The following is a 14,049-nucleotide window of genomic DNA, read 5'->3' as shown; positions in this document are numbered from 1 at the left end:
ATTTTGCATGCAAACCATGTGTTTTAACCATTGGAGAATGGCCCTTCTTCATTCTGACATGATATATATCTCACCTGAAATAATGTGCAGAGTGGAGTGCAATAATCCTTTGGATTTCACACTTCTCCAATTTTCGTGATGCAGTTCTCAGCTCAAATAATGGACATGCTTAAAAACAAATATTGTAGAAGGTTGCTCTTTGAGCTCAAATACATGTTTAAATATATAGATTTCTTTTTAAAAATCACCAATTGATGCAGAAATGTGACATAAAAACATATGAAGCTGACACAGACTGGAAAAAGAATCACCCATCCACCCTTTCCTTCTAAAATCAGAAAAGGAAGGTGATGTCTTATCCTTTGGTTTGATCTCAAAACCAGGAATTCAGATCTATATTGCCTCCATCCACAGAGATACCATTGTATTATTGTGGTTAACAGTCACTGACAGACAGATCTATTTCCTATGAATTTCTTAGATCCACTTTCTAAGTTACCTAGGCTTGTGGGCATCATCACGTCATACACAAGTAAACCCTATAACTGAATACGTGGTGAATCTGCCAGTTCTTGTTTTCCATGAAATTCTAGTGTGCTTTGCAAATTCAGACTCATAGGTTCTGCCCCATGCAGAGGCTGGCCAATAAATGCTCTCATCATACTCCCCAGGTGCCTTTCCCCAAATAAGATAAACTTGATTATGTGTGTATGTGATGTAATTTGGCAAGCCCCAGAGAAAATATATATCCTTTTAGGCAATCCAAATTGACTTTGCAACTTAGAAGCATTTATGTTCCTCCCTCCTCACTAATATAGAAAGTGACAATGGAAATTTGAAGAAACAATCCTTCTCACTATTACAAATGTACACATGGTGCAAATTATGGTTTATATACCTAAGCCATTAAACATACTTTCTTGGTATACTTTACCCAGTACAGCTGGGTGTGCCACAAATGGTTTACAAACATGTTATGCACCAATGAGTATATAACCAAACTATGTAGATATTATAAACATTTCCATTTTCATCTAGGAGGTCTTTTCCTTAATTGAGCTAAATTGATTAAGACTTATCAGTTTAATAAACAGATTGCCCTGCCAACTTCTGGCTTTCCTTCCCAGCCCTTTGTTTACAGCACTTCACTGCATATTACAGTCAGATCAGATTTATTTATATGGTGATAGACACATTGTAACTGGAGTAACAGGCTCCAAATAAAAGAGTATTACACGTACCAAGAAGCATAATACAAACAAGACATATAAAACCTTCTATCCATCCAAAACCCACTCTGAGATCAGAACTCCTATCTTGATAGCCAAACTTAAAAAAAGGATACCCTCTTGACCTCTCCCTTCATACAGAATTCCAACATAATGCTGATCTGGCTACCAGGTAAATGCTTTTCAAAAGGGCAAAGATCTAATCCTTCCTAATGCCATTATATTATATGCAATAAACAAAGGGATTCCTCCCAGATCTCGTCACAAGAGGCATGCTCTTTCTTCCAATGGGGTCTGGCTAAATCAACCCTCCATTAGTGCTCCTGGCAGGAGATTAGGGTGCACCAGTATAAATGCTCTTCACAATTTAGGGAAGGTAAGAGAGTTTAGATACTTGTTGATCTGAAAAGATTTCCTGTCATCCAAACACAAATATATTGGGGAACAAGTTCCGAAAGAAGGGGCATTCAACTAACCCCTGAAAATCCATGTCCTTGTTGTGTGCCCAGTGCAATCCCCAGCCCAGTATAGCTGAAGAAGCGTCTCCACCCCCATCGTTCTGCCTGGACACTGAGGTCCAGCGCCAAGGGCCTTCTGGCACTTCCCTCACTGCAAGAAGCAAAGCTACAGGGAACCAGGCAGAGGGCCTTCTCAGTAGTGGCACCCGCCCTATGGAACACCCTTCCATCAGATGTCAAGGAAATAAACAACTATCTGACATTTAGAAGGCATCTTAAGGCAGCCCTGTTTAGGGAAGTTTTTAATGACTGATGTTTTGATGTATTTTTAATCTCTTGTTGGAAGCCGCCCAGAGTGGCTGGGGAAACCCAGCCAGATGTGCAGAGTATAAGTAATAAATTATTTATTTATTTATTTATTTATTTTTTATTATTATTATTATTATTATTATTATTATTATTATTATTATTATCATCACCACCACCACCACCACCATCATTATATTACACCTGTACACTATTATTATTATTATTATCATCATCACCACCACCACCACCATCATTATATTACACCTCTACATTACGCACTCAACCAGAGCACACCTTCCAGGTGCATCGCCCAACCCCACCTAGTCCTCAGGTTTTCATTCCACATTCATTCCTCCTCTTTAACAGCTGCCATTTTCAAATGATTGTTATGATGTATTGGTTCCAAAAATTGCAGAAGGTCAGCCGTGCAACTGATATCATCTATCTTGTTTTCTGATACATCTTGTAAAAACCTTTAAGGGGCTGACCTAAACATCATAGCTTGTTTCATGGAGGGTTGAAGTGTGAGGGGGACTTTGAATATTTGGCAAATTTTTTATCCCCTAAATTCAAGGAGAGGAAATTTGTGTGAATGGAGCTCCATTCACAGAAGGCCCTTCCATTCACTCAGTTTTGAGTGATCCGTGTCGCCATGAAAAGTGCCTTCATACACCCCTAAAGAGAGCAAAATATATCTCCCTGAAAAGATGCTAGTGCCCTCTTCATTTTTCTAAACAGTCTAAACATGATGTGATCCTGGTTCTTACTGATTTATGAGGTGTTCAGACTGAGAAGATTTCCTTTGTTGATCCCTGCATGTGAATATGTTTACTGAAATGAAATAGCACAGACTCATTTAGTGAAATCTAGAAATTATGTCCACTAAAATGAAATGCTTGCCAAACTTTAATGAAATATTATGAGGAGTTTTAAATAAGTAAGAAAAAAAGGTATATTCCACACACTCAGACTATCTGATTTTAAGTCACTTCCAGTATTGGATAAATGAAGTCTATTTTGAGAGGGAAATTTTGGGAGTGGTTTAACAATCAGTCCCTCTTCAAAGGGAACTTTGGGAAGTCTTAACTCTATGAGAAAATTAGAGGTCTCAGAACTCTTAACAAACTACAGCTCCCAGAATTCTCTGTGAGAAGCGATGGCTGATTGAAGTGTTATCACAATGCTTTAAAAATATGTGTGCAGCCCATGTTTAACAACAGACATCAAACCCTGCACTAGCGTGCTTGTTGACAAAATATAAGCTCAGTCATCCCACTGATACTTGTCAAAATGGACTTGAATAAAACTATTTAAAATATTCATAGTTCATTATGCTTTTGTTTTTAGAATAGCTTCTGAAGTGATATCCTGCAATCATATGGTTGGTGTTCTTACATTCGCGTAAACTAAACCATGACTAGCTTTGTTAACTACTATATAAAGGCCAACATTATTGGGGATGTTTTCTTGGAGTAATTGTTACAAAATAGGCAAAGCAGCAATTAAAAACCGATGGCTGTTCAAGACCTAAGGGCCAAAAATCATGTAACAATAAATGGGTCACCATACCAAGAAAATATAAACTGCTCCATAAGAAGCCTAGACTGTTAGGCCCCATTCTCTAGCAGTTTAGGCTGAAGTTCTTCCATTTTCTTAAAAACTCCCAGGAACTTCAACAGAGATAAACTAAATAAATCCAAGCACTCCAAGTTTAACTGTCTGCTAAAACAAGCTCTTTTAGTCAAGTACATTTGCTAAGCAGATACAGGCATGTCCTTTCTCATGTTCATGTTGCTTTTTTAAAAAAAAGACTCTCCTATTACCTATATGAGAAAATGGAGAAGGTGATTCAATAAATTCAGCAGGCACAAAGGGGTTTAGAAAGAAATCAAGTACTGCCTGCCATCTAGTGTTCTGACAGAGGATGTGAATACAGATTCTTAGTGGGGGAGTTGAGGGGGTGGAAGTGCATGGCCTTTTTGAAAACAGCATATTCCCTTGAAGAATTTAGGAATTATGAACATATGAACCATCCTTATACTGAGAACAGCTGTGTGTGTGTGTGTGTGTGTGTGTGTGTGTGTGTGTGTGTGTGTGGACACACACACACACACACATACAAACATTATACATATAAAAATCTTACACATGCAAAGTATGTGTGCTATGCCCGAGCAAAGTATCCATGCAACAAATGAACCCTTCTTTTAATGATACCACATTTGTTTCCATTTTATGCAAAATGATGTTAATAAAATATAAATTTAGAAGAACCTCAGGTGGGAGCGTTTTGACAGTGGATGCAAGACCAACCTTGGCTTCTATATTGCATGTGCAACTACTACTTGTAATCTTTCAGCCTGTGTACAGCAATATATTTTGTGTGTTTTAGCCTCCCCCACTGTGTAGCTAGGATCATAATGGTTTCAATTGGGCAACCTACAAAACAGTAATCGTGTGCAGTAGTTTATAGTACTGAGTATTCAAAACTGAGGGAGCAATGGTGACACCAAGTGGCCAGTAAGACTGTGTACTTAATCAAAAACAGTTATGTTCTTCTGCTCAGTGTAAAAATGATTTAAAATATTATCAGTGTTATACCATAGATAAAAATAAATAGGATAACAGTGCATTTAAATTGTGCAGCTTAACATTTCTAGATAAGAAGACTAGGGAACATGTGTGCCTTAGTGTAAAAAAACTTTTTCCCCCAGCTTTAAAAGGCAGTATATATTTCTGTGTATCTCCCTCCCCCCTGGTTTCTTGGCACGTGCTACTTTATTAAAAGCCTAACTAATCTGTTTGTTAATATTATGCCTATGTACATTTTAAAGGCTCCTACAGGAAATCAATATGGTGATATTTAAGAATTGTTGTGTTTCTTTTTATGTACAGGAATGAGCGGAAGGTAGGCTATGATTGATTGGAAGATTTTGAGACAGAGTGATTTGTAATCAATTACCAAGAACTACTCTCTCCCAATTTTTGCATCATAGCAGCAATAGAAAGGCCTTTCCCCCACTATCTAAAATTAGGCTGCTGAGATTATGAAAGCTGTAAGATGGGGGTCCAGGAGAGGATTGTTGTGTGACAGACAGGACTGTGAGTTTGGTTCTGGTACTGAAAACCAATTTCTGGTTTGAGCATGTGCACAGGGCCATCCTGTTCCTTAATTCTGTGTTAAAGAATTCCCTGCCCCTTGAGCCACTACTTTGCACCTCGCTTTGACTGGGTTTCTATTAAAAGTGGGAAGCAAGAGTTTCTGCAAGCCTGAAGTCAACCATCTATCTAGTTTCTCTAAATCGCCGCTCCAGCAAAATTCAGTTACAACCTACTCCAACTGGCAGTGACAGTCTTGAGGCTCCTCCAGTTGTTTGACAGCAGAACAGACTCCCTCTGAAGTTCCTTGGAGGTTTTTAAGTAGAGGTTGGATGGCCATTTGTCATGAATGCTTTAGATGAGATTCCTGCATTGCAGGGGGTGAGATAAGATGGCCCTTGGGTACCTTCCAACTCTGATTCAATAATACTGCTGGCCGCTTGGACACTTTAGCTAACTTTTTTAAAACAACAACAACCCCCCACTTGTGTAACATTCTTCTGTTAAGATCTTTACACAGGGCAGACTCCTGGTCCAACCCTTTCTCTGATATTCACTAGTAATATTTACACACCAAGGATGAATAACTTAATATTCAGGTCTCTGCTATCCACCTTGACTGCAGCTCTCTAGCCTTTGCCTCACACCTCCTTCATCAACTGATTTTCCCAATGCCTTTTCCCAACTGGTAGTTATTTTTCTTGACAGCTAAGTGCCCATTCTTCACTAACCAGAACCTCCAGTTTATCAGTCTGCCATTTCCCAGAGCAATCACAATGAATTTACCTGATCCAAGACCTGTCTAAAGACTCATTAAAAACAATAGTCTCTCTCTCCCTTTTCAGAACCTGTCACCAACAAGCTACTGCTAAACAGCCCTGCACAACACCTCAATTTTGACAGTTTCATATTGACACCGAGTGCTTTTGTTCTAAAAAAAATGTTTAGGGGTACACTCTTTTTCCTACCCATATTGAAATACTGCCCCTCAGTGAGGCCAAACTTAGATTCACAAAATGTTTAGGGGTATGCATATCCCTGCGTCCTCCCAGAAAAAAAGCACCGCTAACACCAGTCCCACATTGGGCAAAAATATTCTTGAACTGCAGGGGGTTGGACTAGATGGCCTTTTCCATCTCTACAATTATGTGAAGAGCAACAGAGGTCACATAATTTCCACCCTCCAAAGCACAAAACATAAATAGACAGGCATAGGACCCATCTGCACTATATATTTAAATCAGTATTATACCACTTTAAACAGTTGTGGCTTCCCCCAAAGAATCCTGCAAACTGTAATTTGTTAAAGGTGCTGAGAATTGTTAGGTGACCCCTATTCCTCTCACAAAGCTATTATTTTCAGCATGGTTTAATTGTCAGTGGCCTGACCTCTGCTTGATTTTCTTTTCCTCTCCAGTATTTTACTTTGTTCATTGTTATATATTTTTCTGATATTTTGACTAATTTCTATCATGCATTTCTTTTTTTCTGTATGATTCCAACCACCTAGAAACCTTCATTTAAAGTGGAACAAAGACATAAACAAAAATAACCTGAGATCTATAAACAAGGGTTTTTTGGATGGTACAAAATTTGACCTAAGTACTGCTGATTCCTGGAAAATCAGAAGGCTGTAAATAAAGCGATCTGCTTTGAAAGAGCTTATCAAGCTGTTAGAGGAATAAAATAATGAACCATACAGAGAAACATTTATTTCCACAGCAAGCAAAATATCATAGATAGCCAGTGGCAATTTCTGGAGCTGAGGATGAAATCCCAAATATGTGTAGGAAAGTCATAAGAACTGGTGTGTGTGTCACAAAGTTGTTTTTTTCAAGAGGCCTTCAGGTCAATGTAGTCAAAAGAACAGATTCAGTGAGGGGGAAAGGTCACCAGGGCATCCATAAGGCATACAAAATAGGAATAATTATAATAATCTTATTATTGAAACCAGACCATGTAAAATATAAATGGTGTATTGACTCAGAAAAGCTGGTGTACTTACATCAACATACTAAGTACTGCACACTTGGTCTTAATAAAATTTTCACCTATTTCACTACAGGAGATTATAATAATCCTCAGTGTAGTTTTTCAATCATGTGCTCAGTTTTTATGGTCCAGTTTACAAAGAGATAAAACAAGAAAAAATTACAACCATACTAACATCTCCCCTAGATATTACCATTGAAATAAATGAATAGCATAATTAAGCTGGAAAACATGGCTCTCTAAAGCAAAATTTCTGTGGAAAAACAACCTGACCCACCTACCTATTTGATCTGCTGACAATCTCTGACAGTCAGATGCATCTCAGTTAGCCAAATCATATTTTACTCTCCTGGGATTGCTTTTGGCAAGCTTTTTCCACGTGGGAGGAAATGTGTTAGGGGAAAAACACATCAGTGAAACTTCAAAGCAGCAGCTTAAGGTGATCTTTTCATTTTCTTAAATGACGAACTGGCTCTACAGTGCGGCTGAAGAGCATGCTGTGCTCTTCATGCCTAAGGTGCCTTTTAGCCTATGAACAAGGTAAATTAATGGAAATCACACTGGAAGCAAGTAAAACGTTCTGGCAGAAATGCTTGTATACTTCGTCTCAAGCATCTTTTGTACTCCTCTTCAAGTTTGGTTCCCTCCAGTTGGTTTGGTCAAATAAGAACCAATGTCTAGATGCATAATGACTGTGTGGAGGTTGGGGCACTACCTCGCACCTCAGTGTGAACAGGGATTCTGCAGCTCTGGCAGTTCTTAAAGCTGATCACACACACAACTTTTCTACCTTTCCTCTAGGAATAAAGCTACAAAAAAGAAAAGAAAAAGAAAAAGCAAATCCTTCATGACCACTATTGGGGTTCTCCCATTAATAGCCTGGGTGACATGCAGGTAGGTTCAAACATTATCAAGCCAGAAACTGGCAGCCCGTATAGGTCAGAATAAAGACTTAATACTGCTTCAGAACAATATGTTGTTTTAACAACTCTCAGCTCGTCTCTGTTTAGTACATCTGGAATTTGGGGAGTAGGGGAGGGGAAAATCACGTGAGAGTTACTAGCTTGCCTGACATCTTTCTGGCTTGATTATGAATATAGAAACAGGTCTTATAATGAATCAAAATGGTCTATTCAGCTTGGTATTGTCTACAGCAGCTGTCAGTGGTTTGCCATGGCTTCAGAAAGAGGAGCCTTCCCCAATCCCGGTTGACAATACCTTCCTCATGGGAAGCAGAATTTTTCATGAAGGTGGAAACTTGATTTGACAATTGGCCAACTGAAATAATGTGCCTCCTAAATAATAAATACTTCCAACATTTTACACCTAGAATTTATTTAGCAACTGGAGACACTGCACCATTTTGCTTACCCTCATTTATTCAATAATACTTCAAATAGGGAAGAAAACATCTATTGTACTCACACTATAAAGTCTTTTGCCAAGCTGCCAGTTTCAGAACCCTATTCAACCACGAAATTCACTAATAGCTTTGGGGGAGTTACTGCCCATTAATCAAGCCTACTTCACTGGGTTGTAGGAGAATGAAAGGAGAATATATTGTAACCAACCATAGATTTTAGGGGGAAAGAAAGTCAAAAGTTAGTAAGTTCTAGAAATGCTTACCTACTGAATGTGAAATTTTATTAAAAAATAGACTCGTAGATGCTGCAAGTCTCAACACTGAACATTCAGCGTATAACTGTGCAAGGTATTTTCCATTTTCCTTTGTCCGAAAACTGCACTGCACTGACAATACAGTGTTGAGACTTGCAGCATTTACGAGTTCTGTGTTTCCATTCCACCTCCCTCCTCTTTTCTGCCATTGCCTCATGATCACAAGTATTTGTGACCTACAGCTGTAAGGGCTTGAAGCCCAAAGCACCCAAAAAATCTCTACATATGGCATCACTCTCTTGGCCGATTGACTGAGCTGCATGTAATCTAATGTGACTGATATGCTCAGATGTGATGTGACACATCTCTGTGCAGGCTGTGGTGCTGTAAACCATTTTATAAGTCAGTTTAATTAGAACGATGAGCTGCTTAGTAGGCTGACTACCCCATCACTGGGACACTATAATGCGGCAGCAATCCTATGCTACTATCAGCAGCAAAGCTAAATCACAAGGATAGCTCTAAAACAAAAACTGATACACCACCAGCTTCTACAAAATCCTTGGCAGCTCCTTTCACCAACTACTGTGATGCTTGCCAATCATGACTCTTCAACAGCCATGCTTGGAAAGCATCAGAGCCGCCACCTAGAAACTTTGGGTAATTAAGCAGTATATAAGTAGCTCAAACAAATAAATACATGGGTGGCAACTGCTGGAGCATTAGGCAGATGTCACAGAGCCTAGTCCTTCAACACTGCAAATTCAGACACACTGCTAGGAAGGGTACCTTGGAGAAGAAAAGTTGTCCCAAGCAGTTTGGGTTTTTATTTAGAGGCGCTAAACATTTCTCTTTATAAATAAGTTCCTCAAAACTCATTCAGAACCATGTACTATGGGGTGCTGTCCTCTTTGTTGCTGTTGTTCCTATACTGAAAAGGCCCTAGGTGGTGCTGTAGCCCAGTGGGAAAGTTTAGGCTTAGAATTCAAGAGAGATTGGGTAAGATCCTTGGCTATAACCTTTCCAGGGAAAGGGCTGGAGTGCAGCTCTCCAGGATTTCAGGAAATACTGAGACTGAGACTAGGGCTTTTTGCACACAAAGCAGGTGCTGTACTGTTAAGCTCTTCCCCGTGGACTGGAAGAAGGACTCCAGACCACCGAGCGAGGGAGAGCTAGGATATGCAGGCAGTTATAGACCATGGAATGGTTTTACAAGTGCTTTCCATGCAGAAACAAAGGAAAAGTCCATGGCTTGATGAATAAGGGAGGAAGAGGTTGCATGTGACTGACTTTTCTACACTGGGTAGAATATTTTATTGCATTTCCCCTTTAGGTCTCCAGGAAGCCCATCAATAGGTGTATATTGAAGCTTTGATCAGCCTGGAACTGTGTGGATAAAGGTTGTTTATATCATCTGGAGCAGGCATCCCAAACCTTTGGCCCTCCAGACGTTTTGGACTACAATTCCCATCATCCCTGACCACTGGTTCTGTTAGCTAGGGATCATGGGAGTTGTAGGCCAAAGCATCTGGAGGGCCACAGGTTGGGGATGCCTGATCTGGAGCGTCTACAGTATCTGAAGAGAGGGTGGGAGACTTCTCTGAACCAACAGGATTGCTTGTACACTTGCAGCCAAATTCACCCTTTGTGACTGGTTCCTGTGCCAGATCACCTTTTCATGCAGAAAGAGAGAGAAAGAGAAGATTTTTTGAGTCAAGGTTAAGGGGAAGCACTCAAAATGGCAGGGGAATGAAATCTCATGGCCCTAGTGCCCTGAAGTCTTTATTTCTAAACCTGAAAATATGGGTGCTTTCCCTAAGGGAGGGGGAATATGGCTCCACTGATTGCTATGGAGAGTCCTCTGCATGCAGATGTTGCACCCGGATGAGGAAGGATGATAGTCTATGTTTTCACCATCTGTCAACATGATTAGAAATAGTTTCTTGCTACCAATCCTTTGGGGCAGAATTTTAATCTGATTGCATATACAGACACAGGAGAGAATAAAGGCAAGATATACCAGACCATAGATTTAAACCTCTAAGCAAATGATCCTGAATGGACTTCTCCTTGCTCTCCTTCCCGTGCACATGAATCTGTTTTCTCTCTGGTGTTTTAATCTTGCAAATTCATCCCCCCCCCCAATTGGTTTGCTCAGCAGTGATGATTATGCAGGGGAGAAATGGCAAAGGGGGTCAGGCAGCAAATGAATGAGGAGTGAAATCTCAAAAGATGCTAAATGAATATTTATGCAGCACGATCTTCACTCTCACATCACAGCACATAATGGGATCAGCAGAATTCCTGCTGGGTGAGCTGACTCTGTGAAAACCTAGTTTAATCTGTACATTAGGGGGACACCCCACAAGCCAAGAGAGAGCCTTCAACACCATGTGAAATATTTATTAAAGATTCTAATTTCAAAATGTGTCTGTATTCCGATAGGTAATAGGAAAGGGGAAGAATCTTGCATAATAATTCAAAGCTAAAGAAACTGAAGAAAAATGAATAGCTGGAATGATTTTCTGGCTTTGTGAGCGTTTATTAATCTCAAGTATTTCTTTAAGCAAAATAACTTTTATTAGCCGTTAAAACATGTTGGCCTATGCCTTTAAGCTGGGGTAGCATTCACAGGAGCAGGTTCAGACATGGAACATGGTGCAGCTGCTGTGTGTGTTTATGAGTGAGTGAGTGAGTGAGTGAGTGAGTGAGATGGGAAGTAAGGAAGGAGGAAAAATCATATTGTAAACTCCTGATGCCTTAGGTGATGTGTCCAACAAAGATAAGAACTTACATCTAATGTTTATTTTATTAAATTTATATCCTGCCTCCCTAGAGGAAAGAGCCCAAGGCGACATCTTTGTTGACAGCACCACTTTCTAGTTGTCGCTGAATAACACAGGCAAGTTTCAAGCTCTGCATATACATGTATATTTGGATCAGATTTTCCTATGGTTTATTCAGATGTGAAGTTCAAAGACTGGCCCTCCTCTTGATTAAATCCTTTATGAGATTATTCACAATTCAAAGGCAATAGCATAATAATGTAACTGAATTTTACCTGTGCTTATGCTTATTTAATGGGTTTGTTTTTAAAAGATATATTATTGTTCCTTGCATATTGTTCTTGTGATATAAGGATGGGATATAAATATTGTTGGAAAAACAAGCACCCAGCCAGTTCATCCATAAGGGATAGTTGCAGGTAGCCTTGTTGTGGAGTTAGAGTATTTGTTTTCAGAGGAGGAAGAATAGATATACTACTGTTTCCCTTTGTCTGTTCAAAGACTGAATGACAATGGATACTTAGTTTCATCTCAGCAATGAGTCCCAAGTTTAGACTCAAGTCTTAATCATTTGGTAAAACTCCGAAGAGGATTCTCCATATGTTACCTTGTTTCATTTTCTGCTGCATGTCCTTTTCTTTGCAAGTGGATTGTTATTTTCATAGCATGGCATGTATCACTGGTCATTAGTGATGTCACAAGCACTATCCATTAGGTGCCATGAAAATCACATAACCGGACAATCCTGATAATGGCATTCTTACCTATGTTATTATTTATAGTTACTATTGCATCCAGTATCAGGGAAAGTTGCTCATGAGTGGGACCATGTCACTGTGCTCATGTCCTGCTTGTGAAGAAGAAGAAGAGTTTGGATTTGATATCCCGCTTTATCACTACCCGAAGGAATCTCAAAGCGGCTAACAATCTCCTTTTCCTTTCCTCCCCCACAACACACACTGTGTGAGGTGAGTGAGGCTGAGAAGTGTGACTAGCCCAAAGTCACCCAGCAGCTGCATGTGGAGGAGCAGAGACACGAACCCGGTTCACCAGAAGAAGAAGAAGAAGAAGAGTTTGGATTTGATATCCCGCCTTTCACTCCCCTTCAGGAGTCTCAAAGCGGCTAACATTCTCCTTTCCCTTCCTCCCCCACAACAAACACTCTGTGAGGTGAGTGGGGCTGAGAGACTTCAGAGAAGTGTGACTGGCCCAAGGTCACCCAGCAGCTGCATGTGGAGGAGCAGAGACACGAACCCGGTTCACCAGAAGAAGAAGAAGAAGAGTTTGGATTTGATATCCCGCCTTTCACTCCCCTTCAGGAATCTCAAAGCGGCTAACAATCTCCTTTTCCTTTCCTCCCCCACAACACACACTGTGTGAGGTGAGTGAGGCTGAGAAGTGTGACTAGCCCAAGGTCACCCAGCAGCTGCATGTGGAGGAGCAGAGACACGAACCCGGTTCACCAGATTACGAGTCCACTGCTCTTAACCACTACACCACACTGGCTCTGAGCTTCACAGAGGCATCTGGTTGGTCACTGTGAGAAGGAGATGCTGGACTAGGTTCCTTCTTGCATTCTTATATACCGTATTTTTCGCTCCATAGGGCACACTGGACCATAGGGCGCACCTAGTTTTTAGGGGGGGGGGGAATAAAGAAAAAAAAATTTGGAGCGCTCCGAAGGCTTGCGGATAGCTGCCTGAAGCCTGGAGAGTGAGAGGGGTCGGTGCGCCTCTTGCTCTCCAGGCTTCAGCGAAAGCCTGCATTCACTCCATAGGACACACACACATTTCCCCTTCATTTTTGGAGGGGGAAAAGTGTGTCCTATAGAATGAAAAATATGGTACCTGTGAAAAGAATCAGATGTTGTTATCCTGATAACAGTAAAGTAAAAGCAGATTTGAATGAACATTTTCAATACATTGTTGGTTAGGGAGAACCGAGATTTGCTCTCTAATACAATTGCCCTAATAAATATAATTCTCCATAGAGACTACACCCTACTAGTATTCCAGATGCATACTTTATGATGTCATTGTATGCAAAGATGAAGGTGGTCATCATTTCAAATTGATGCCCTTGAGTAGAGAGGTGAGTCAGTAATGGGAATGGCCAGTAGCTAAGGGTGCAAGCCTATTTGTGAGGTGGTGGCAGTGACCATACACTGACCTTGTGTTTATTTCCCACAGCTCTAAAAAGGGGATTAGACAAATAAACAAATGAGGCTACCAATGGCTACTAGATACAGGTAATTCTTCCAACTGTTTTTTTAAAATATATGCAATGTTTTTATATGTGTTTTTATTGTATTATGAAATTGCAGTGGGGAGCCTGCTCTTCTCATTTATGCTACCTGCGCATTTTAGGAACCTGGTTTTCCAGAATTCTTAGACACGTGGGGAGCTTGCACAAATAGTTTCCTACTGCAGAGAGTCACCCTCTAACTTGTGGAGGGTAATGGAGGGAACACGAAACAGGATGCTTGTCCCCATATGATATTGTGTGGTGATAGGAACACCTTCTAAAGCCTCCTGACTAGGGCAGACAGCTGTACAGCAA

The 14,049-nt window shown here is 40.3% G+C and overlaps 2 long non-coding RNA genes across 2 annotated transcripts in view; one reads left to right on the top strand and one right to left on the bottom strand.

Annotated features, from left to right (window-relative positions):
* The window catches only part of LOC310825690, a 104,943-nt gene that overhangs the window by 6,069 nt on the left and 84,825 nt on the right, over window positions 1–14,049 (bottom strand). The window lies entirely within an intron of this gene.
* LOC310825665 overlaps window positions 1–14,049 on the top strand; it is a 217,145-nt gene that overhangs the window by 127,657 nt on the left and 75,439 nt on the right. Inside the window, exon 5 of the long non-coding RNA XR_014555412.1 lies at window positions 13,680–13,738. This is a non-coding gene — a long non-coding RNA (uncharacterized lncRNA). The remainder of the gene's footprint in view (window positions 1–13,679; window positions 13,739–14,049) is intronic.

This window comes from Podarcis gaigeae, assembly GCF_964106915.1.
Source record: "Podarcis gaigeae genome assembly, chromosome: 10".
NCBI lineage: Eukaryota > Metazoa > Chordata > Lepidosauria > Squamata > Lacertidae > Podarcis > Podarcis gaigeae.
Note: the sequence above shows the minus strand (reverse complement) of the source record. Positions and strands in the feature narration are given on the sequence as shown.